Below are 25,423 nucleotides of genomic sequence, written 5' to 3' on the forward strand. Positions count from 1 at the left end.
TGGGCTGGGCCAAGACTCTACATAAGGGAGCCAGCCCAGCTCCGCATGCTCACTATTCAGAGGTCCCGGTGCAGAGCAGCAGCAACTTCCTGAGCTCCTGTTCCGGAGGTCTACTCTTATCTTCCAGGCCTCGCCCTTTCACTTTGCTTGGTGATTCTTAATCAGAGCGGTAAGACGGAGGTCGGGCTGGGCCCCCGATCCCGTTCTTGAAGGATTTCGAGTTCTTGGGCCTAATTAGCATGATAAATCTATTTTGCTCTTGTGCGTGTGAAAATGCACTTGATGTTTAATGACATTTACATGCTGGCATTTGAATCGGCTAGACGTGTGATTCTTTCCTCGTATACAAATCTTGATATTCATTGTGCACAACCATTTAATGGCATTTACAAGGTTGCATTAGAATCGGCAAGACGCGCAATTCTTTACTCAAGTGCAAATCTTGATATTCATTGTGCGCAACCATCTTTTTGGCTATTACAAGGTTGCATTCGAATCGGCAAGACCCGTGATTCATTCCTTGTGCTTAATTCATGTTATTCATTGTGCGCTACCATTTCCAGGCATTCACATGGTGGCATTCAAATCGGTAAGACGCGCGATTCATTTCTTGTGCTTAATTCATGTTATTCATTTTGCTCTACCATTTCCTGGCATTCACATGGTGGCCTTCGAATCGGCAAGACATGCAATTCATTTCTTGTGCTTAATTCATGGTATTCATTGAGCGCTACCATTTCCTGGCATTCACATGGTGGCATTCGAATCGGCAAGACGCGCAATTCATTTCTTGTGCTTAATTCACGTTATTCATTGTGCGCTACCATTTCCTGGCATTCATTTGGTGGCCTTCGAATCAGCAAGACGCGCAATTCATTTCTTGTGCTTAATTCATGTTATTCATTGAGCGCTACCATTTCATGGCATTCACATGGTGGCATTCGAATCGGCCAGACGCGCAATTCATTTCCTGTGCTTAATTCATGTTATTCATTGTGCACTACCGTTTCATGGCATTTACAACTCTTGTGGAAATCCGCAGTGTGCGTAATTCATGTTCCTGCATTCTAAGAAACTAAAGTGCTTGAATTCTAGATGTTACATTGTGTGCATAATGAGTCCCTTAAATGCCTTACCTATGATGTTATAGAATTCATTCAGATTATTTTCTTGTCCTCGTGCAAAACTCTATGCTTGAATTTGAAAACATAATTCTAGAAGGTTCTAGTGTTTTTTAATCCTTGTGTAACATTTCATTTTGAGAGGTTCATGAAACAGTTGTATTAATCCTTCTTGATTCCTTCACAGGTAATCAGACATCTTGAGACCTAGCTACTTTAGTCCATGTTTCTAGTATAACAATGCTTAGAATCATAGTCTAGTAATGACTAATGTGATATAATCTTGATGTTGTGTGTTTTAACCTTTTTGCTTCCCACAGGTCTCCTTCCCTGGTGTTCCCTACCTAATCCCCTTTTCCCCACTTGGACTCTCTTAGACTCTGTGACATTCTAATCAGAGTATTGGAGCTGTCTTGTGGTGGACGTGTTGGGAAAGTGCGCAGACCCTGAGGATCTTGTGACTCTGACAGAGACAGTTTAGGGGCTAGACCATCTAAACCACAATTTCAGGGCAAATCAACTAAAGATTTTCCCAAGCAGGCGCCTGAGGGTAATAAGAAACGCTGGGATAAAAAACAACAAACTCCTAAAAAAGAGAGGGGAGAATCTCCGCGTATGGAGACCCCACAGAACAGATATAATCTCAGAAATAGCAATAATATAAAAACACCTGATAGATATCAATATACTGATACACGCCAATCTCGTTCCTTTCAGGACTCATCGGAAAAACGAAATGAGAGAGGTGGGCGATCAGAGCGAAGGACAGAGTACGTGAACCGAGTCAGGAATCACAACCCTCTTCTGATGTTTCTGTTAAAAAGGAAGAGAAACCCACCCAACAAAAAACACAATTCAAAAAGAAAAAAGTAGCAGCAGTCACAGTTCGACATGCCACTCAGGAAGAGGGTCCTCTGAAAGAACAAGAAGTGGGCTCTAGCACTGCTAGACAGCGCAGCAGAAGTCACAATAGTTCACCGAAATCTTCTAGAGCATCTGGAGGTGAAAGCAACTGATGACTTTATACAAGTAGAAACTGCCGACATGCCTGATAGGGCATATAAAGTAACGCTAGAGTTAGAAGGAGACATTGAGCGCATAATAGAAGCGATCTTTTGGGATTGCGTAGTAAACATATAAGATGTCTTTTTGGCCGAACAAGATTGGCCACCTGAATATTTCCGTACCTGCCATACAGAGAAGATGTTGTTAAGCCTTCCTTCTTGGCCCTTGTTCCAGAGGAACTCGCTGAATGCTATGCCATTGATTGGGCTTTGGCACAGGCACCTGCATTATACAGAAATCACGTAGGATGGGATAGAGAATCCCCTACCATGTAATTCCAATCAAAAATGAACCTCAACCGCAGTATCCAATAAAACATGAAGCAAAAGCATCTGTGAGATAAATACTCACACAATTAGAGTACCAGGGTGTAATTTAACCCTGTGTCTTCCCAATGAATAATCCATTATTCCCAGTAGCTAAACCGGTCTGGTAGAATAGTCAGACTACAGACATTTAAACAGTCATACACACACTTATGCTATACAGAACTCACATAGCATTGCACTAATGAACATTATAGTGCGTAGAAAATACACAACAACACTAGACATTTCCAATGTTTTTTTCTGCCAGAATTTAGCGCCTGAGAGTAGAGACTTTACAAGTTTCAACACATTAGGCTCCCAGAAAAAATTCTGGTATTTACCTCAGGGGTATAAGAACAGTCCAGGACTGTTTGCAGCTTGGATGACTGCAATTTTACATGAGATTGACCCTGAAGCATTGTCTATGTAGATGATATCTATCTTATAGATAATGAACTACTACAACATCTAAGACGGGTAGCCCGCATTGTGGTAAGATTTGCTGAATTTGGCTACAAATTTAATTTTAAAAAAACTAAAATTGCCTTCCTTAGCGTTCTGTTTTTGGGATATGAGCTATCAAGTGAAGGAAAGAGCCTAGCGCCACAATTCTTAGACAAATGCGCACAATTACAACCACCAAATAAAATTTAAAAACTCCAATCTCTATTGGGTTTCCTAACTTTTGGCAGAACTTACATTACAGATTATGCTACACGCATAAAACCTTTATATGATCTGATATGTCCTGATTTTTCTAGTAAATTCTGGACAATTGAACACACACAAATTATTTGAGAGTTCCAGACAGACATGCTTGCAGCACAACACTTACATACGATGGACAACAAAACTCATTTGGTCATCAGAGTAATAGCCGGTGCCATCGATTTCACCTATGTGACATTTAATGAAGGTGAGGCAGTCCCGATTGCATACACATCACACTTATATTCATCGGCAGAACAACGCTTTGCTCCCACTGAAAAAAATCTCACTGCTGTACAGACGGCGGTTATTAAAAGAAGACCTCTTGCCGAAGGAAAACGCATTATTGTCATTTCTCCGACCCCAGCCCTAGAGGCTGTTACAAAAGCCAGCATTCCGAACGCAAAAGCATTACATCCACCTTGGATACAATGGGCTATGTCTTTGACAGCCACTGATGTAGACTACATTTTTTACCCAAAATTACAAACTCAAGAATTTTTACAGTACGAAATAGAGTACCCAGTTCCAGCAAATACATTGCCTATTGAACAATATCATAGAGTCATGTACACCGATGGCTCAGCACAACCCGCGATTGGCACAAAACACCAATATTCTGCTGCTTGCGCAGTCGTAAGTGGCTATATGGAGGGCGATACATTTTGTCCTCTACATACCTTCATGCAAACCCTAGGAGATTGCACAGCACAGTTGGCAGAGCTAAAGGCTCTGCTGATGGCAATAGAGCACACGGATCCTGCACAGTCTACGGTGATTGTTTGTGATTCATATTATTGTGTCCAGTCCTTTAATGAATACCTGCATTATTGGCGTCAGAATGGGTTCAGAGATTCCAAAGGCAACACCATCAAACACAGACTTCTGTGGAGAAAAGTAGCAGATCTGAAAGAGACGCTATCAAATGTCCATGTTGTACATACACTTGGACACCAGTGTGTTGGGATACACGTTGCTGGAAATACATTGGCTGATGAAGCAGCAAATTCAGCTGTGGCTGCTGTAGCTGCAGTGACTCGTTTGAATTCAAAACCGGACGCAGACATATGGGCTGCCTAGACAGCTACGGCTGATTGTACGCCCTATCCAAAAGGATTTCCTAACAGGTATCACTACTGAATGGGAGGTATGCTGAATGCTGTGGTTAAAATACCAGGCGTAGGGGTACGAGACATTCTCAATAGAGATATAAGATCACAATTGATTAAAGCAGCGCATGAGGGGGTGGCATCTGCCCATGCTGGTGTGGCGGCTACAATTTCGATCTTGCAGGCCCATTATTGGTGGCCAGGTCTCTATAAGGAGACCAAGCAGTATGTCCTTCGTTGTGACATCTGTCAACAAATTAAGGTTTCCACTGAAAAACGCCTGCCGCAGACACCCCTCCTGATTTCAAACAAAAATGTGTGTACTTGGACCACTGTGGTCCCCTAACACGGACAGTGCATACAAGTATATTTTTGACGCTGTTGATTCATGCTCCAGATTTTTATGGGTATGGCCACAACGCTCAGCTGATGCTCGGACTGTTATTAAAGATTTGCGAGTCTTTATCGGTACATATGCGGTTGCGGCTTTCCATTCGGACCAGGGCCCTGCTTTCACCTCAAGGGCATTCAGGGACACCATGGCTTTGTTGGGGGTCCAACTCCAGTACTCGTCTCCATTATATCCCGAGGGAAATAGTGTCATGGTGCGATTAAACCATGATTTAAAGCAATCCTTAACAGCCAGAGTCTTAGGTACGGGTTGCAGTTGGCTTAACCACCTATCTGGAGTCCAGAGAGGACTTAATAATCTGCCTAGAAGGTCCCTGGGGGGTCGTACTTCATATGAGTGCCTGTTCGGAACTCAAATGTATGTTCTGGATTTTGATGGTCCTCGCGTGGAGGCAGCAGAAACACCTTTTGACATAAATGAACGTGTCACTGTCTTACAGGAATTACAACAGTTCCATTAAGATAATTCTTCTATCAGTGGTGCCTCCATAGGGATCAAGGATGTGCCTGTAACATCTACCGGCTGGATTCCCAAAGTTGGGGATCTTGTACGTGAAAAAGTCGCTGTATAAAAGGAATTTGGCCCTTCATATGGAGGACCAGTCTCAGTAATAGGGATACACGGTACCAGAACAGTTATTCTACCACCATTGGCAGGTGCCAAAGAAAATCGTTTTGTCTCCATCAACAATGTCAAATTACACCATGTGGCCGATCCTGCACAGCAGACCAAGAGGAACATCCAGTAGCTCCTGAATCCCTCTCACTACTGGTGAAGAAGTTCCTCTACAAGTCGTTTATACCAACACCGACACCTCTCCGAGCTTGGGGAGGGTGGAAGATGATCTAGCATTGGTTCCACTAACATCAAACAATTTAGAAACGTTTGACCGAGTTGACTCAACTCCAACACAGCCGGATGGTGCAATTTACAGTGTGCCACCAAGGGAAACACCAACTCACCACTGACCACGGCCCCACCATTTGCTCAAACTGCTTCTGTATATTTTGCCAACTTCAATGACGACTTCTCAGACTCATTCGCCTCTTAAACACCTGACTTGTCAAGAGCATGCAAGCTAAACAACTGTCTTAAAGAAACATATTTTGTTTTTCCATGGAACTATCTATGGCTCTCCTTGACTGTCCTAGCTTTCCTACTACGGATTGGTTTTGTCATTACCTTTTTCTTATTAATACATGGTCATTTTCTTCCTGAAAAATCAACAGTTGAATTGGTGGAGGAGGTCTTAAAACCACATTTTTCATCACATAAGGTCCGAAGAAACTTATCATTTGTGAACATTTCCACAGTACCAGTCAAGTAATATTTGATATATATGGTCCCATGGAAGTAAATCAAATACCATATGTGTTCAAATTATCCATGAATGATATTGTAATACCAGGCATTATTTCTGATGATTGGGATGTGAAAACAATTGATTCTATGATGACTGAATTGCAGTATTATACGGTCTTTGAAAACGAAGATGTTTATCAATCTAAAGAGAATTATGGTGATATGTTTTGCTATAACTATTACGGGCACCATTTCATACATAGAGCGAGCAGCCCCAAAACTGTTTTTAATTATACACAATAGGAACATTGTCCGACTCCACCACAGGGGTGTTCTAAAACATATTCTTAAAAGTTTACATATTTTTCTGGGCACGATGTTAAAAATGCTGAGTCATATTATTTTAAGGTACCACCTACTAAGGATATACATATATTAATGACGAATACAAAATGTATATATTGAGAATCCTTTGTTTCCCGATTGTCTTTAGAAGGCTATGAATATTGGCTGAAGTCGATCGATCTGTAATGTGTGTGGGGAACAAAAAATTGGCAAATTAGGGGAAGGGAAGCTTTGTTTAGAGCATGCCTTATTCCTGTACAAATGATCTTTTTAAATGAAACGGTACAACAAACCAGTTGTTTAGGCTTAGCTAAATTAAAGAATTAAACACGCCCAGTACATCTGCCCCTGCAAAATGTTATAAATGGCAAAAATATACAAATGCAACTGAAGATCAGCTTGACGAATGGGTCCTGAATGGCACAGTTAATGTTTCACTGACACGTCCTGGTGGGTGGTTATTGTGGCCAATAGATACCAATGGGTGTCATCAACGTCTTATTAACTCCTCAGGGGGTTTGAAAACTAGTAGGCCAGACCCTCGCTATCATCCGAACATGCGGGTATAGTTATGACATATAGAGGGTCATTCTGACCCTGGCGGGCGGCGGGAGCCGGCCGCCTGGCGGGAACCGCCAAATGGCCGCTCCACGGTCAGAAGACCGCGGATGCCATTCTGGCTTTCCCGCTGGGCCGGCGGGCGACCGCCAAAAGAGCGCCCGCCGACCCAGCGGGAAAGGCCCTGCAACAAGGAAGCCGGCTCCGAATGGAGCCGGCGGAGTTGCAGGGGTGCGACGGGTGCAGTTGCACCCGTCGCGATTTTCACTGTCTGCTAAGCAGACAGTGAAAATCTTTATGGGGCCCTGTTAGAGGGCCCCTGCACTGCCCATGCCAGTGGCATGGGCAGTGCAGGGGCCCCCAGGGGCCCCACGACCCCCGTTCCCACCATCCTGTTCCTGGCGGTAAAAAAGAAACAGGATGGCGGGAAGGGGGTCGGAATCTCCATGGCGGTGCTGCTTGCAGCGCCGCCATGGAGATTCAGCCCATGCAGGGGAAATCCGGCGGGAAACCGCCGGATCCCCTTTTCTGACCGCGGCTTTACCGCCGCGGTCAGAATGGGCTGGGAAGCACCGCCAGCCTGTTGGCGGTGCTTCCGTGGTCCCCGGCCCTGGCGGTCTTGGACCGCCAGGGTCGGAATGACCCCCATAGTGTAGGAAAATTGTGCTAGCAATGGTTAAAATCATTCTCACTAGATGCGGTTAGAGAATACCTCAGTCTCCTGTCTAATAACACTGACTTGCAGGACTTCCTGTTAGGTCTCAGAAAACACCGTAGGAAGCGTTTCTTATATGAAGTATATAATTAAATTTGGAAGCTTTCCCAACAAGAAGCAGCTGCCCGGTTAAGGCAAATAGACCAGGATAATCCAAAAAAGGCATTAGCTGTTGTGGATAATGGGATTAATACCTTGCCCGACCGGATATGTATTTTAAATAATATCGTCTCTTCTGCTATAGACATTATACAAACAGATAGGTCTTCTTTACACCATGGACAGAGTCAGCTAAGGTCCATTATGCAGTTGGGTTGGACACTTCAAACATTGAAGGCGGGTCGCGTTCCCTGGCAGCATGTCACTGTGAGGGAGATATTTTCTTCCTTTAATTTGACGCGACAACAACAAGTGATGGCTAAGAAGAAAGCGACTTATGTCATGCTTAACATCGAGAAATTAGAAAAGTTGCCTTTTACTGTGGCAGAAATACCATCTGCTGAGTGGCTAATACATGGGGTCATTAATCTGCCTATTTCAACACTTCACTTTACCTCCTGTTTAAAACACATTCGAGTAGGCAGATATGAAAAGCTGGGAGACAGTTACATCCATGAGGTGTGGGAGCTTCCCTTCTCATACAAATGCTTCAGTGGCATGAAAGAAGTCTTTCTTAGCGGTAGTGAATGCAAGACTTCAGTCAGCCATTCAATGGTTTGTAAACAGCTGTCCTTGCATTGGGCGTGTAACGCCTCTGCTGCGAAGTTGGCTTGTTATCTGAAGGGAGTTCCGGTCCCCTTGATTAGACCTATGTTCCAGGTGCTTTCAAACAGCAGCTACTTCCTCCTCAATGGTGAAGACTGTTGTGGCATGCGGGCCGAAATAGTTCACGTTGTTTTGATCTCTAAGGTCGTTACATGCTGCGGGAACGTACTTCCCCCCTTACAAAAATTAAAGAGGTAGCTGACATTTGGCCTCACATTGCCACTTCAAATGTGAATTTTGACAAGTTGAGCAGACTCAAGGCTTTACTGTTTCAAAAGCATGTGGCTCTTACATCTGCATGCGAGACCTACGCACTTCAGGTGGCAAGGTCGTTGGCAGAGATACATTCCCTATTAAATACAAACTTTCTGAGACAATTTGGTAAGCTCGTGGGACGAATATTTAATGCATCCAGTACAACTGGAATCACACATTTTTTCAAAGCTGTTGGTTCTGGTTTCATTCACACCTTCTCCTCCGTATTCGGTTTAATACCATCAGCAATCCACTCAATTTTCTCTAGTATTTTTGGGGGATTTCCGATAATTTTGGCTTTATTAGCTGGCATCTTGCTGTTGCTATTTTTCATGCGCAATGGCTGTCCCGATGCAACGAGGAGGAATGACGGCGCAGCTGTGTCGTGAACGCATGATGCAGTATTTTGGAGCAACACTCCTGAAGCAATTGGAGTGTGGCTGGTCTTTGTCATTCAGATCAGTCTTGCATTGCATTGTGGGCTTGTTTCGGTGCCTCTGGTGCTCTTTTGAGTATGCACTGGAAGTCTATCTTTCGACGCAGCGCTTGCCTTCAGTGGACGCTGATCTGTTGATGTTCTCGCTGAGGGTTCATTACCGGACATGCGCATTGAGATTGCGTTTGCTACGAGAAGCTACTTATGAGTTACCCTTCTTGGAGACTGAATGCAGTGGAGCAGTGAGCGCACTGGTAAATGTATTATGTGTTTTCAGTCATTTGTAGAAGTCAGTGGGATGACGTATGCCTTCTGCACATCCTCTAGTATCTTTGAGTAGACTGTAAAACAATAGAAGAGCCACCACCTCTGGATTTTCATATGGTCTGACTTGGGAATGTCATGTCGATATGTGTAGATATGTTAAATGTTAGAGTATATTTCAGTCATGTCGTTATATTACCATTGCAGAATTTATGACATCACTTCTGATTTTTCAGATTCATTAGTACAGGGAGAGGCTCATTGATATCTGACTGTCTGCTGTCAGCAGCTCCCCTGGTGGACTCGATGTGTATGTACCTCAGTGAAGCGTAGCCACCACCCCATTTACCACACCCTGCTCTATCATAACCTAATCTAAATTCAAACCAAAGGTTCAGTTACACTCGTTTATGTCATTTTTAATTCCAGAGAGAGAGATAACAACTTCCAAAGCAGAAACCAGGAGTTTTTAAATTGCAGTGTGTTTAAATATGACTTCCGTCATGCTGGGGAGATTCAGCAAAATCGTTAAGGTGCCTGGGCACTTTTATTTCCCCTTGAAGGTTTCTCTGAGTACTTCCCACAGATATTTGCTCCCAAAAAGGAATATTTTGAATATCTGATTCGTTGCAAATTTTGCTATCAAAATAAAAAAAACGTTAATGGAACTGAACCTGCCACCTCATCTATTTTCTTTTTTATGTCCAAAAAAGTTGTTACATCCCAGATGTCATGCACGTGATTAATTAGGATTCCAGAAAATGATAGTGTTTTGCTTGGTTTAGGGGTAGACGTTTATACCTGACCCACTGGTAGTAAAATATTTGCGTAAATTCTGTTTTAGGTGTTCCTGGGACATGGTCAAACATAAGAAAAAAATCTTGGCAACTGATGCCACACATAGCACTGCTGGTCGGTCAGAAAATAGTACAAGCATTTGCAATGCAATAGGTCTCGCATTTGTGAGAGTTACAGCTATTGGCGTTGTAAATGACAATGGCCCTCATTTTAAGAATGGCGGTAAATGCCACCTACCGCCGCTGCAATGGCTGCCAAAAAGACCGCCACCGCGGCTAACATCTGTCGGCCAAATAATGACCACAGCTGGATTTCCGCCACAAGAAGGGTGGAAATCCGGCTGTGGCCATACTGGCAGATGATGTTAAGGTGGCGCTGATACCTCCAGCAGCACCATGCCAGTAGACCGTCGCCAGCTGTATTATGTCAGATAATACGGCCTGGCTGTGATCTGCTGGTGGGTGCTGCTGGCGGTAGCAGCACCCCGTCCCGTTCCCTGCCGGAAGACCCCCTGGATGCAGGTAAGGTGGGCTTCTGACAGGGGAAGGAGGTGGGGGTGTTGTGTGTGTGTGGGGTGGGTTGTATGCATGAATGTGTGAGTTAGTGTGTGAATGTGACTGTGTGTGTAGTGTTGTTTGCGTGGGTGTATGCATGTGTGTGAATGCGTGTATGAACAGCAATGTGAATGCGTGTCTGCGTGTCAGTGTGAATGTGTGTACGGATGTGTGCGAGAATGCATGGATGCATGCATGAATTAATGTGTGTATGCCTGTGTGAGTGAGTGTGTGTATGCATGGTGCATGTCTGAGAGTGTGCATGAATTGGGGGGATGAGGGATCGGAAGGGGGGAGCGTGGATGGAGGGAGGTTTTGAGGGATGTCTGGGGAGTGTTGGGGGGGAAGGTGAGCCTCCTACCAGTGACAGGGAAAGAATTCCCTGTCACTGGTAAGGCCTACTGCCATGGTTTCGTGGCATTGCGAATGCCACATTATCACCTACCCCCGGGGGACCCCCAATGTCTTTTACCTATATGCTTTGGTTTGGAGTGTAGTCAATGTATGCCAGGTACCACAGTAATCCTCCCAGGCCTGTTGCTGCAAGAGAGAGGACACAACAAGGCCGCCATATTGGGAGTGTTTTTGGCTCATTCCCATAGACTTCTTGTGATTCCCTAGAGATGTAACCCTTTCTAGTGTGATTATCTAAACTTTTATAGCACCAAACAAGCCACAAAGAGACACCTTGATGGCATTTAACTGGTAGAATGAGGGGGGTCAAAAGCATTAGGAGAAAGAAATTATTCCTCTACATTGGCAATACCAGCTAACTTATGAAAACATTGACTGTATACAAAGAGAATAATAGAAGAGGCAGCTTATCTGAACAGGAGGCTTCAAATGTTTGCAGATTGGTAAAACAGAGCTTCAGTGGAATATGGGCCGACAGGATAGGTTCCAGAGGTGCGACATCTGTGACCTTTGGTCAGTGTTTTAAATGGAAATACAGAAGGGCTGGTACTCTGTATTCATTTAAAGCACTGCCTGGGGTAAATATTCTCATGATAGCCCTTGGCTCAGGACTGGACTCTGTAGAACAGATATGTGTACCTGAATCTCCTGGTTCTTGACAGTGCCTTTTTGGTGCATACGTTTGTGCACTGGCTGATGGTTTTGAAGTGAGAATTAATATCTGTTGGGGTAGCTACTCAAAATCTGAAGTCTTGGCCTTCCCACCTGGACCACTCAGAATAGAGGGGGAATCCTAGGTTTGGGCGATAGCGTGTTTTTTCAGCTAGTCCAGTGGTGCCCAGTGAGGCTCATACAGGGCTTGTTCATTGGCATATTTTCAGGCTATGAAAAGGATTCAAATGTATGTTTTTCTTGAGAATCCAAGGTAGGTCTAGAACCATGTCAGAGTTTATTGATACCCACATAAGATGAATTGCGTAAAAGTAATTTATATGGAACTTATTTATACAGTGGTTACCCTGCAAGCCTGGCAGGGATCCTGCTTTCTCAGCTCCACCAGTTATGTTCTACGCTTGTGTGTGTGTTTTTTTTCAGACACAATAGGCCACATTCACTAAGAAATCCTACACGCTTAAGTTTATTCCTACATTAAGGGGAAGATTTACGATTCTGATTTTGGAATTCTCAAACAATTCTAGAGGTAATCCTGGGAGCCTGCAACAGTCACAACTTTTTGAAAGTACTCGCAATCGTAAGCAGCTACACATACATAACTGCTCATGAAAAACAATTATATATGAGGAAAAAATGATTACTAAGACATTTACCTCATCTAACTTTTTCTTCCATTTTCTACTGGGAAAGTATTTTTTCCAGCGGAAAAGCCACATCTCCTACAACTTCACAAATTTTAGGGACGTTTCCCCTCATTCTGTTACTGAGAAATGATCTACTCCTATCTGTAACAACAGAATGGGCCCTAATACGAGTTTGACGAACAGGAAACCCCCTCCGCCAAACTCCTGACAGGGTGACTACCGCCTACGCAGTGACCTTCCCTCCGGAGTTTTTAAGAGTCCCCTGCTGATTTTTAACCCGCTGGCCTATCGGGAAACGACTACAGCATTGTCTCCGGCTCCCTATAGCCTGCAGGGTGGTACCTCCATGAAACCGCTGGCGGAGAATGAGGTTGTTGTCCCCCGGGCAGCGATGCTTGCAGTGCTGCCCTGGTGATTTAGGACCGCCACCATCTTCCAGACTTGCCAGGATCTGAGATCCTGGCAGAGGTGTTGGTTACCTGGTTGTCCGACCGACAGGGTTGTAATGTGGTGGTCGGACCGCCACTGCAGGCGTTGCGGTCTAAAGACTGCCACACTCATAATCAGGCCTATAGTCTCTAAACGTTTATAGGCTGAGAATGTTTGTGAGTAGTTACCAATTCATACATTTGTCAGTGTGCACAAACTCTCCATGGCATCCCCACCATGGAATGCACACTCCACACCCATGAGAGCAGATTTACACCAACCTAATGTTGCATAATACAGTTGTTATATTATGTGAGTGTAAATTGAGTTATAAGCTCAAATTTATATTCCACTTTTGTAAATCAAGCCATTTACCCAAGTAAATTGAACATACACATGCAAATGACTGTGAATCAAACAATGAGTGCTATGGGGCACATAAGCCCAACTTTCTGCTTCCCGGGAAATCATTTACAAGTAAATCTCATAGTGCCCAATTAGGTGCTGGGAAAAGGTTTGAATTCAGAAAATACCTGCAGACCAGGATGTGGACTTTGATCCAGCCGAGGGTGGCCACTGTCCACATCACTGTCATGGCACTGGATATCACAGTGGTGGTGCCTTGTGTTATATCACGCTGATGCTTGGTCCCCTTTCCGGTTTTGACACAGTTTAGTTGTGTGGCACAGCCATAAAAGAGAAATCACACAGACCTTTTCCAGATGGCAAACAGCTCGGTATGAACAGTATTATCAAATACAACATTCTGAGACATGGTGAGTCACATTCCGCTCCATTTTTTTTTGGTTTGTGCCATTACCACCAGGGTCAAACCATGTGAGAATTAACTTGGCCCAGCCATTCAATGGGCGTCTGTTCGAGCAGCTGGGCCAAGAAGCGGTGCAATTTTCAGCTCCTAAGGCAAAATAAAACTGTGCCAATTGTGCAGTCCCGATATAGGTTTTAAGGTAAGTTGGCAATAATTTCACCTAACCACTAGTGACTCCATAAGGCACCTTCCTTACACAACAGGGCATGGTTAGAACATATACTCTCTGAAGGGAAACTTGTGCATCCCCAAATGCAACAAGTATAAAGCCTACAGTTTTAGGCCCAGATTTAAGACAGCCTAGCGCCTCCTTGCGCCACATTAGTGTCATGTTTTATGATGCTAATGTGGCCCAATGAGGCCAAATTTGCTGCTCCATATTTACAAAGTGGAGCAATGCACGCATTGTGCCACTTTGTAACCCCTTCCACCACATTATGCCTGCGCCAGGCATAATGTATGCAAGGGGGGTGTTCCCCCAATAAAGGGACCAAAAAAATGGTTCAGCGGAATCTAAGAGATTTCACGGTGCCATTTTTAGCTGCTATTTTTAACGCCTGCACAGTCCAGGCACTAAAAAGGGGCAGACCATTGTTTTCAATGGGCCCCTATGTTATCTGCAGGATTAGCTCCAATATTGATGTCCTCCACAGTACATCAATAGCGACAAAAATGTTTACGCTATTGCCCCTACCCTGCGCCATGGTATGCCATATATTTAATACGGTGCTCACATGGTATTGGTAGGGGGGTGATAAGGGGCGCTGGAAAAGTGGTGCTGCATTGGATGTAGCACCACTTTTCTTAAATTCAGACCTTAGTGTACTTCTAATGTGTAGTTGTAGAATACACAATGAGAATAAGCTAAGACAGACATGTCCCTCTCAGGCAGTGACTCAGCTCTGACCTCTCTTAAAGTCAAAGGTGACAGGAATGTATGTATTGAAGATGCCGTGAACCACTGCTCTGGAACAGATCAATGTTGTGGTGATACTGAGAGCAAATGTGTCCAAGTCTGTGAAGCATAAATAGATGTTGCACCAGCCACACATTCTCAGTGCCTCACAAGTCATAAATAAGAATCATGCATCACTTTAGAGAAAATATTAACTCCTGTGATGGAAACCTAGACTGTATAGATAGTGCAGTCGTAAAGATGCATTTCTCTTCATAACCGCATCACACATTTAATGCAATAACAATAATAATAAAATTATAAAGATAATTGATATAGCCCACATTAAGCATGCAGTGGCTCCTCTTGGTGCATGTTAGTAAGAGTAACATGCATAAGGGAATGATGCAGTTCTGTGAGTATGACATATTCTGCAGAGAGGCAGATCCTTTGCAGAGGTCAACTGGTCACTTATTAGTTGCTGACTCTTGTGGTCATGCGTTAAACTGATACTAGTAAGGAGAAATCTTTGCTAAGACCGTATTATTGTGTGTCAAATGGCAGAACAGCAAAATAATGTTGCCACTGAATGTTCAGCATTAGGCAGCATAATTTGTACTTTCTATTCACATAATTCAGACATACTTCTGTCCACCATTTGCTACATAATTCCAGTTGCCATAATAATAGGTAATCTGAAGAGAAGACACAGATGCACAGCACATGAGGCAAAAGATGCACGTGTTGAAGCATTAATTACCATGTACCTCAGTACAGAAGTTAGGTGATCAGTCATGTATGTGGCATTGTCCCACCAGCAGCATGATTTTATCACATCATTCCCTGAGTAGCTTCTCCTGTTTCGAGCTAACATACAAAACCCTGAGCAACCACATGGCATCACACACAACACCATGACAATACATGGGTCCAAGACAAGGAAAGTTGGTATCACCCTAGATGAGGAAAGGTCAAGCTAGCCCCTCTGGGAATCAAATATTTAATCCTTGCTGCCACGCAGATATTTGCTGAGGAACCATTAGGCCTTTGGGCTACCTTAGCCCATATTCAGGCTACCTTCACTTAAATGCCGGGACCTCAAATTTCAAATATTTGTAATGTGAACAAAATGTGTGATGCAATTATTTAAAAAAAATACACTTGATGTACACTATTTCAATTGCCTAGGTTCTTTCCACCGTGGCCCTGTCCGAGCCATATTATAATAACCTATCAATGTTGTGCCAGCGACAAATCTGGACTCGTCATAGCATCAATTTGTAGTCTTTCTTTGTTGTTGTATACAAAAAAAGACTTCAGTCACAATGAAACATTTGGGCTACATAAGTACAAGCAGTGGCTGATCCTGGTGGCCACAGTTTGTGAAACAACAGTTCTCTTGTTTAAAACATCTCCTGCCCATGGAGTCTTTGCAGCTACTCTCCAGGATTGACTTTGAGATGTAGTACTTGGGGTGTGACCCATATAAACAAACACTCGTAAATTCCTATAGACATGGGGAGACACTGAGAGGAACCCCAGTAGAAGCAGGGCAGGAGCGAGAAAAGGGCGACTTGATAGGATCAGAAAAGCATTTTCTTGATATTGATTTTCCATGTACTTGGTAACCACAGCAGCCAGAAATAATGCATAGACATTACATCAAACAATGCATGGAACTTAGTGGAGTGCTTCCATGAAGTCTGAGGTTGGAAGAGAGGTTGGAAGAGCGGAGAACAGGTTAAACATTACTGGACTGTGAAAGACGATGCTTGGATCATTATACATACACAGGAGTCCAGAGGGTGAAGGGGAAGCTTTCTACGCCTGTGAAGTGGCATCTGCAAGGTTGCAGTAGCTGTGAGGGGACTGTCAACAATGCTGTGACACCAGTGAATTCTGAGAGGAGGAAGTGATGGAGTTTGATCTACTTTTGTGCCGTTTGATACACTGCTCCTCTCACTGTGGCACCCTGGTGTTAGCTACTTTGTGCTACAGGGTTAGGAAAGTGACTGCCTGTACTAACTGAACTCTATGCGAAGAGGCCCAATTTACATCCAAAGGACCAGCACAGGGTCACAAAATTGTCCTTCTCCGATCAATGCATCCAACTTAGGTATTCCATCGCCCATATATTCAGCTTTGGTGCTCCGTCGCCAACGCGCGTTTCAGTGGATTCTCAATATATATAATCACACAGCCACCTTCCTCAGGGATAGATTATAGTAAGCACCAAAGGCGCAAAGATGCATCTAATGAAATCTCTCCCTTACATATCGAGTACTATATACCACTGTCAATTTCTCTTCATAACGGGAGATGGTTAAGTGCAAGCTGCATTCGTGTTCCGTTCTTGCCGAATTGTAATAGGAACGGCAAGAACGGAACACGAATGTAGCTTGCAGTTAACCTAAGTTGGATGCATTGGTCGGAGAAGGACGATTTCGTGATCCTGTGCTGGTCCAAAAGATTAAGGAACATTTTATTTGGGGAAAAAATGTTAAATACTCGGAAGGACTATATCATGACCCTGTGCTGGTCCAAATATGAAGACGGATGCAAGATTGATGGAGTTAATAACACATGAGTTTGGTGGTTAATTACATAAAATACCTATAGATACAAAAGAAATGATATATTTCCTTATATCTAATTATTATATTTGAATTTTATATATAGATGTGTTATGTTTTCAGACCTTGTTATATGTTTTATTTTTTTTATTTTTTTTATGTGTCTGTGTCTGTTTTAGATGTAGTTGGATCTATGTTGTCTTTATTGTTATGTCCTTGTTTATGTTGTGTTGTTATCTATTATTGAATGTTGAAGTGAAGTTAGCTGTGTATTTTGGTTTAGGTTTGTTGGATTTATAATAAAGGTATTTTTTTATGTTATCTAGATATAATTTTTATATGTTTTTCCTTTATATATGTGATAGGAGAGTTCCTTTTGCTTTTTCTGGATTTGATTCCCTGGTTTTCTCTCCTCATCATTTCAGGGACCCCTTTTGTGGGTTTTTTCCATAAAGGCCAGAGCTGCCGACTTTGGAGCTGGGGAACATGGTTCGAGTCTCAGCACCAGCTCAACATCCTGTGATTCTGGACAAATTGCTTACTCTTCCCTTGCTACCAAAAAATGAATGTGTTCTTTTGTAATGTAACTGGTGCTCTTGTAAAGCGATGTAATACCTTTGTATCGAGTTTGCGCTATATAAAACTGCAAAAAAGTTATAAAAAAGCACTCCAATACCTTTGTTTCGAGTTTTATCTACATAAAACTGCAAAAGAAAGTAAATAAAATAAAAAACAAAGGCATCGCAAAGAAACAGCAAGACGCATGAAAACAAGGAAGATAAAGAAACAACATACTGCCATGACCGCAAAGCGGTGAGGCAAAAGAAAACAAAGATGCCCAAAAACAAGAAAAAAACAACATACCACCATGAGCACAAAACGTTGAGGCAAAAGAAAACAAGGGGGTACGGGGCAATCGGCAACAGTAGCATAGGTATTAACAAGCTACAGCAGGAGGAGGGTGATTGAGTGGCAGGACAAGCAAGAACATGGTGTGAGGGAGCGCGATCAACGAAGCAGTAGGGTGTGTGTACAGTGCTCCCGAGCTCAGCATTGTAAGCACATTGACTCAGAGCAGGAAACCAAAACTGCCCACACCTTGTATGCTGGAAAGTATATTATTGGTAAGGGCAGGTAAGTATCTACACTTAGCAATAGGCCACTAACCCCCGCTAGGCCCAATCAGGTCTCAATAAATTAATTCCAGCTGAATCATTGGTAGCTTGGCAACAAGCAGTTAGGCTTAACTTAGGAGACAGGTGTGTAAACCATTTAAAAATCACAAAATCACAAAACAGTAATTGAGTAAAACACTGTAAAATCCAACTCCAATTTATAATAATAGTTTATATTTATATCTTTCAAATGACACTAAAGCAACACAAATCCAATACAGGGGAGCAGAGATATAAATTTTTAAAGATAAAAGTAATTCTAGTGCTTAAATGCAAATAGAGCTCAAACGATTAAAAAGGTCACACTGGACAGGATCAAAGTCCAGACTTCAGGCCACCCACGATGTACCACTGTTACACTTACTTTCAGAAGTTTTTCTTGATACAGGAAAGTGGTCCACAGCACCAACCAAGGGTTCAGAGGCTCTGGTTTGCCTCTTAGGGTCTGGGACTACAACTCCCACAATGGACCTCCTCAATTTATGGAGCTGTTTGCAACAGTTGTTCCAAAGGTCTCCAAACCCCTGGAATTGTTCCAAAGGTCTTTAAACTTCTGGATCTTCTTCCAGAGGTCCTTTTTGGGTCCTTGAAGTGTTCACAACTTGATCCAAGGTTCCAGAAGCTCTCAGACATTCTTTGGGAGTTACATGCATTGCACCACTTTGTAAATATGGTGCGGGGTAAATGACACTTTAGCACCGCCTTAGCGGCAGAAAAATAATGATATAGCGGTGCTAGGGGCTCTTAAATCTGCCTCTCAGTTTATAAGGTCCCTGCTTATAGTTACAGTGCACCCAACCCTGGGGTCACCTAGGGCACACCTTAGGAGTGACATATATGTAAAAAAATGCAGTTTAAGTTTTTGGAAGTACTTTTAATTCCAAAGTCGAATTTGCATGCAACTTTAATTTAAAAGCAGCCAGCAAGGCAGGCCTGCCTTTAAAATGACCCTTGGCACATCAGCAGTGCACCACCTATTCTGCGGTGCCTAAACCTACATGCCCTACCACAGACTAGGGACTTATAGGTGAGTTGACATAGCCAATTATAATTAGCCTAATTTGCATACTCAAGTTAGAGGGCTTATTCAAACAGGCCAGTTTTCTCACATTGCAATTATGATGGGGCTAATAAAAGGCCATGAGTAATGAGGGCCTGAGTATGCAGGCAGGACATAGAGTGGTGTTCCAAGACTTAAATGTACTGAATCAAAGTATGGATTGTGTATGATTACTAACCTACAGCATCTGGACCCTCATTAAAACATAAGGAAAATGCCCCTGGAGTTTAGAAATCACCATTCCCATTCCCACTTTCAGCCCAAAAATGCATGTGTTTCATTAAATTGCATGTCTAGGATTAATATGTATTTTGGTAGCTTGACGCCTCTTTTTTTTTCTTTTTATGGGGTTTATACCTTAGAATTATAAATGCTTACGTAGTGATTGAAAGAATGTCGTTAGTGTCTTGTGTCACTTCATAAAAGTGATTTAGTAAACATCTGGAAGGTAATGTTACCCCCTGTTGTGAAAGCACCTAGGGCCACATGTACAAAGGTAATTGTTTGTGATTACCAGATTGCGAATCTAAGCATGTCGATATCTGATAATCGCAAACACCAATGTACAAATTTGTCTTTGACACATTTTGCGATCCCCTGTGGGTTGCAAATAGACCTACCTCATGAATATTAATGAGGTTGGTCTCTGTTTCTGACCCATTGGGAATTGCAAACGTCACGGGGATGGTAGCCTGCTGGGGTCAACAGACTACCATGTTTGTCAATGATTTTAAATAAAGCAATCTTTTTTTTTAAATGCAGTTCACTTTCTCTAAAGGAAAATGCCCCTTCCTAATACCAACTAGCAAACCCAAATTGTGATTCAGTAACAGGTTACTGAATCGCTATTTGAGCTTGATACATGTAAAAATGCCTTTTTGCATTTGCAAACAGTCCGATTCTGTCAATCAGCCCGTTTACAACTGCAAAAATGTTTTGTGCATGTGGCTCCTAATTCCTCTGAGCAGTGAACAATGACATCTGCCATCAACCATTCTACTGTGATTGGGCTTCTATGTGACAGTACAGATGCTGAAAATAATCAGTCAGTGAGCTCCGAGGGCACTCCTAAGGAGAGGGAACAATTCTCACAGGGCCCGCAAGACATCCCTCTGCAGGTGACACTCATGCAGATTCATGCCTTTTCGTCTCGTCAAACAGTGGCCTGCCTGCCTCCAATGACAAATTTAGCTGCAGCCTTGTCTTTCACCAATGTGCTTTCCTCAGTACAGGCATTAACTGTCAGAGTCTGTGCCTGCTCCAAGGACAACACAGTTTTAATGTAATGCACTGTCCAAATCTGCACTGCGTGCACTGAGTTAAGGGTGCATCCCGGTGCAAACCAAAACAGTGCTCCCAATGCCTAATTCAGAACCTAGGGCCAGATGTATCAACAAACCAATTTGCGATTCTCTAATAGCGATTTTAAAGAAATCGCTATTTCTCAATCGCAAAATGGTATGTATCATATTTGCGATTCAGTAATAGCGATTTCTTAAAAATCGCAAATGCTATTCCTGAAATGGAAATTGCGATACTGTCCCCATTTGCACCTATTGGCCTGTAGGCCCATATTTGCGAATTTTTTGCATTTCCCAAATTGTGAATTCCTTACTGGAATTCGCAAATTTGGGAAATACAAAGCCCAGGGTGCTGGGGGCCTAAGGCCCCCTCTGCTGCACCCCAATAATTTTTTAAGGACATGTAAGGCGCACACATGCCAAAGAGGCATGTGTGCGTTACATGTCAATTTAAAAAATGCATTTTTCATGCATTTTTAAAATTTGCACATGCTTACCACCAAGTTCAACTTGGTGGTAGTAGCGATTCCTTAATGCCCAATTCGCATTAAGGAATTGCTTGTTACATGTGGTATAAAAATCACAAATAAGGATTCCTTATTTGCAATTTCTTATTTAGAGAATCGCAATTTGCGATTCTCTAAATGGGCTCGCAATTTTAAGGAATCGCTATTTTTGTGATTCCTTAAATTTGCGTTGCGAATGCCTTTCATAAATACTGAAAGGCATTTTTGCATTCGCAAACGGCCATTCGCACCGTTTGCGAATGCAAAAATGGATGATACATCTGGCCCCTAGAGGATACATTTAGGTAGCACATTGATGAATTATGGTACACACAGTTAAAATCATGCTCACTATGGGCTCTTACATTTGCACTACTAAAATTATTCTCTAAGGGGGAGGAATGCTCATTTTCACTTCTCTGATTCCACTGAAAACCATGCAAAGGATTCTGTGTTGTTCAGAAATAGACCTGGAGAGAATGGGGCAACAGAGAGAAAAAGAAACACTTGACATCTCCTTCCTGCCTGTTCCTACAACTAGGTTCTACCTCATCTGCAGATGTGTGGATTTCTAAAACAAGAGATAGCTTGTTTAGTACTTCACCACTGACATTTTGAGTCACTCTTCCTATTGCCACACTTTGCAACAACTTCTATATTCCCCAGAACTCTGTGGCTGGTTGAATGGTTGAAACTCGGGAACTTCCTAGAGCTGAATTACAAAGAGGCATATTTAGGAGCCCATTGCGCCACCTTAGTGCCGCCGTAGCGTCATTTCTTTTTACGTTAAGGCGGAGCTAAAGTGGCTTTTCTGGTGCACCATATTTAAAGAGTGGCACAATGCATGCATTGCGAAAGTGCCTCAATGCATGCATTGCGCCACTCTGTACCCCCTTGAGGATTCTTCTAATTCGTCTTCTAGAATAGTAAGTTCAATTAAAGCTCAGAAGAATGGCACAAGAAAATGTGCAATTGTCTTAGGGCCATATTTATGGAAAATTGCACTGCCTTAGTGTCATTTTTTTTAATGCTAATGCGTTGCTAACTTAACTCTATATTTATATTTTGACCATAGACCAGTCTAGTGTCAAAATATATGAGTTAGCATCATTTTCTGGAAGTGCCAACCCACCCTGCACTGCTCTAGCTTAGCACACGCCGCAGACATTAGCGAAGACAGCAGGTCCCTCCACCACTACCGCATCAACTCCAAACACCACCACAGCAGCCACAAAGGCAACACAGAAGGCGGGAGAGGATCTTTAGACAACAGACAACCATCCTTGGGCTCAGAGAGCAAGATGCCATCAGGATGTACCGAATGAAGCCAGGAGTCCATTGTTTGCCAGCTGCAGCACATTGCGCCACACATCACAGTAAGGGTGGAAACTCCTACAACTATTCCACCATTGACAAAACTCTTTGCTGTCCTTCATATGCTGGCATCTGGATCTTTTCAGAAAATGGGCGCACAAGTTGGTGGTATGGCCCAGCCATCCTTCACGGCCTTCCTACCTACGGTCCTGGACGCAATCATATGCCTCACACCCCACTACATCTGCTTCTCAAACACCCAGCAACTGCAGCAGGAGCCACGCAAGTTTTCGACCAAATTGCTGAGTTCCTGCATGTGCTGGGTGCAATGGACTGCGCTCATGTCCAACTGGTGCCACCTGCAGCAAAGAAACATCCATATAGGACCTGCAAGCACACCCATTCGATTAATGTGCAGGCCATTGTGTACCACCGTGGGCTCTGCACTAACATCCTAGCAAAATACCCCAGCAGCGTCCATGATGCCTACATATTCCACCATTCCACTATCAACAAGCGGTTCCAGGATGGGCAATATGGAAGTGGGCTACTTGTAAGTAAGCCACCATACCAATCAGTACACACACAGCACACCAACCATGATGGACAAACAAGACATACACCACACTAAATACACATGGGCAGGAGAACACAGATGTACAGGCAACAATACATATGCAACATGCCACACTACACCGCAATCATTGCACATCACACACACATATACCCACATGTACATAACACAGCCACAACCTGACTGCACCCCACGTAAAGACAGGTTGACCTATGTCCCTTTTGCATACAGAATCCTCCCACAAACCACTACAAGTATCCACTGGTTGACAACTAAATACAGATTCCACATACTTTACACCAAACAAAGAATAGCTCAGCTATGTCAACGGCATAGGCCATGGCCATGTAAAGAAAGTCACACCTAGACACAGTCCACATTAATCATGGTGTGCAAGCCTCTGGCAGCACCTATATCAAATGCCACCCAAGTGGTGCCATTTCCAACTACATATCATCTACACATACCTGACATACATGTAGTATGCACATACACTTATCTGCTGAATTGTTTTGCACACATAGGAATACACATTAACCTGCCATGAAAGACCATGGGGCAGAATCATGAGTAATGGGGAAGCACCTACTCGAGTGTCACTTCACATGTGCCCCTTAGCGCTCTCTAACACCACCATGTGTGTTCCGTATACAAGAAATGGTCCACCATGGTGCAGAGTTTGTGCAAAACTGTAAAGATGATGGTTGCCATACTAGGACTCTGTGGGATCATAGATGACATACCTGACCTTTCATACACCGTACATAGGGACCAATGTAAAAATTAGGTGTGCCCCATCCCAAAGCCTGCACTGTGCATGTGTTGAAAGTGTCTATGATAATTCATGTAGTGGAAGCTAAGATATTCTACTGCACCAAATTGATATTCCTACAAATGTGTGATTCACACCCTCGTACACTTGATGGCTGGCACAACCATCATCTGCAGCAAAGGGTCACAAAGTGTCGCACTGCATGCGTAGGGCACAGTTTGGATTTGTATGGCTACCATGGTGTCTCTATATATGACACCACTGTGGTTCAAGGAGGTGGTAGGCTATATCCAACAACAGGACACTGCCTCAAAAATGGACTAGACAACACATCTTTGCAATGGTTTAACCATCAGTTTGGAATTAATATGACAATTCCCAGGTCCCTGAGCCACAACCCAAGATTGTCTTGTCCATCAACACATACCTTTTAAACCATTTCTCAAAAACAGGGACATACACTATACCAGAAGCAAGTCTGAGTCACCACTCCTCCTACAACTAACAACTGCCATGGTTTATTCCAAACCACTATCAAGCATTACCACACATCTTCTCTCATTCCTTTGCAGCTGATCAAGGTTACGGCATACAGCCTTGGGTTACGACTCCAATCCCACAGCGGTGGAAGAGCGTGTATATAACAAATGGCACAGAAGAACATGCAATGTGGTGGAGACGACATTTGGGCTTCTGAAGTCAAGGTTCAGTCAAGGTCAGGTGCCCAGCCCTGACAGGGGGAAGCCTCTTGTATGCCCCACCACTGGTATGTAAAATCACACTGGCATGTGCAATCCTCCATAATATATGTATAAGAACAAATATTCCCTGGGATCAACAGGTTGACATCCCCAATGAGGAGGAGCAGCAAATTTGGAGGGGGAGCAACAGAAAACTGCTTCAGGAGTTCGCAGGAGACTCCATATAGTACAGAACTTTTATACATAGTGATTGTACTGTCATCATCAAATTGTAAATAGCACCAATAAAATACTGTGCTCCTTAATCTCCTTGGTCTACTCATTCTCCACTACATACGCCATTGGAATGTAACTCAAACCTTAGAGAGCAGGTAAGAAACACAATAATTACAAGTATGGTAGCAACATTGTTTGTGATGTAAGAGGGTCTACTGCCTCTATTTCATATATCAGTGACACGCAGTTCATGGGCATGTGACTCTTGAAGGCCTAGATCCATGTACCACGACATATAACGTGCCGTCAAGTGGGCTAAGTGCTAATTCCTACACCTTTCCCCACATCATCACCATGCCCACCAGGATGTATGCAAGGGGTCATACATGAGGTAGGAGCTGTGATCAAATGGTGTTTAAGTAATGTAGCAATCGAACACTGTCACCTTTCAGGGTGATTGCTGCTTTACCTGCACGGTGCATATGTGAAAAGGGGGGACATCATTGGTAACTATGGACCTTCAGTAACTGTACAGGGTTTATAACCACTATTAGAGGCAGAGCCTGACATATGGTGGGCTGTATCTCACTTATGACTCACACACGTTGGCTGTGGAGTTCGCTACGGGTT

Source organism: Pleurodeles waltl, chromosome 3_1 (assembly GCF_031143425.1).
Source record: "Pleurodeles waltl isolate 20211129_DDA chromosome 3_1, aPleWal1.hap1.20221129, whole genome shotgun sequence".
Classification (NCBI taxonomy): Eukaryota; Metazoa; Chordata; class Amphibia; order Caudata; family Salamandridae; genus Pleurodeles; species Pleurodeles waltl.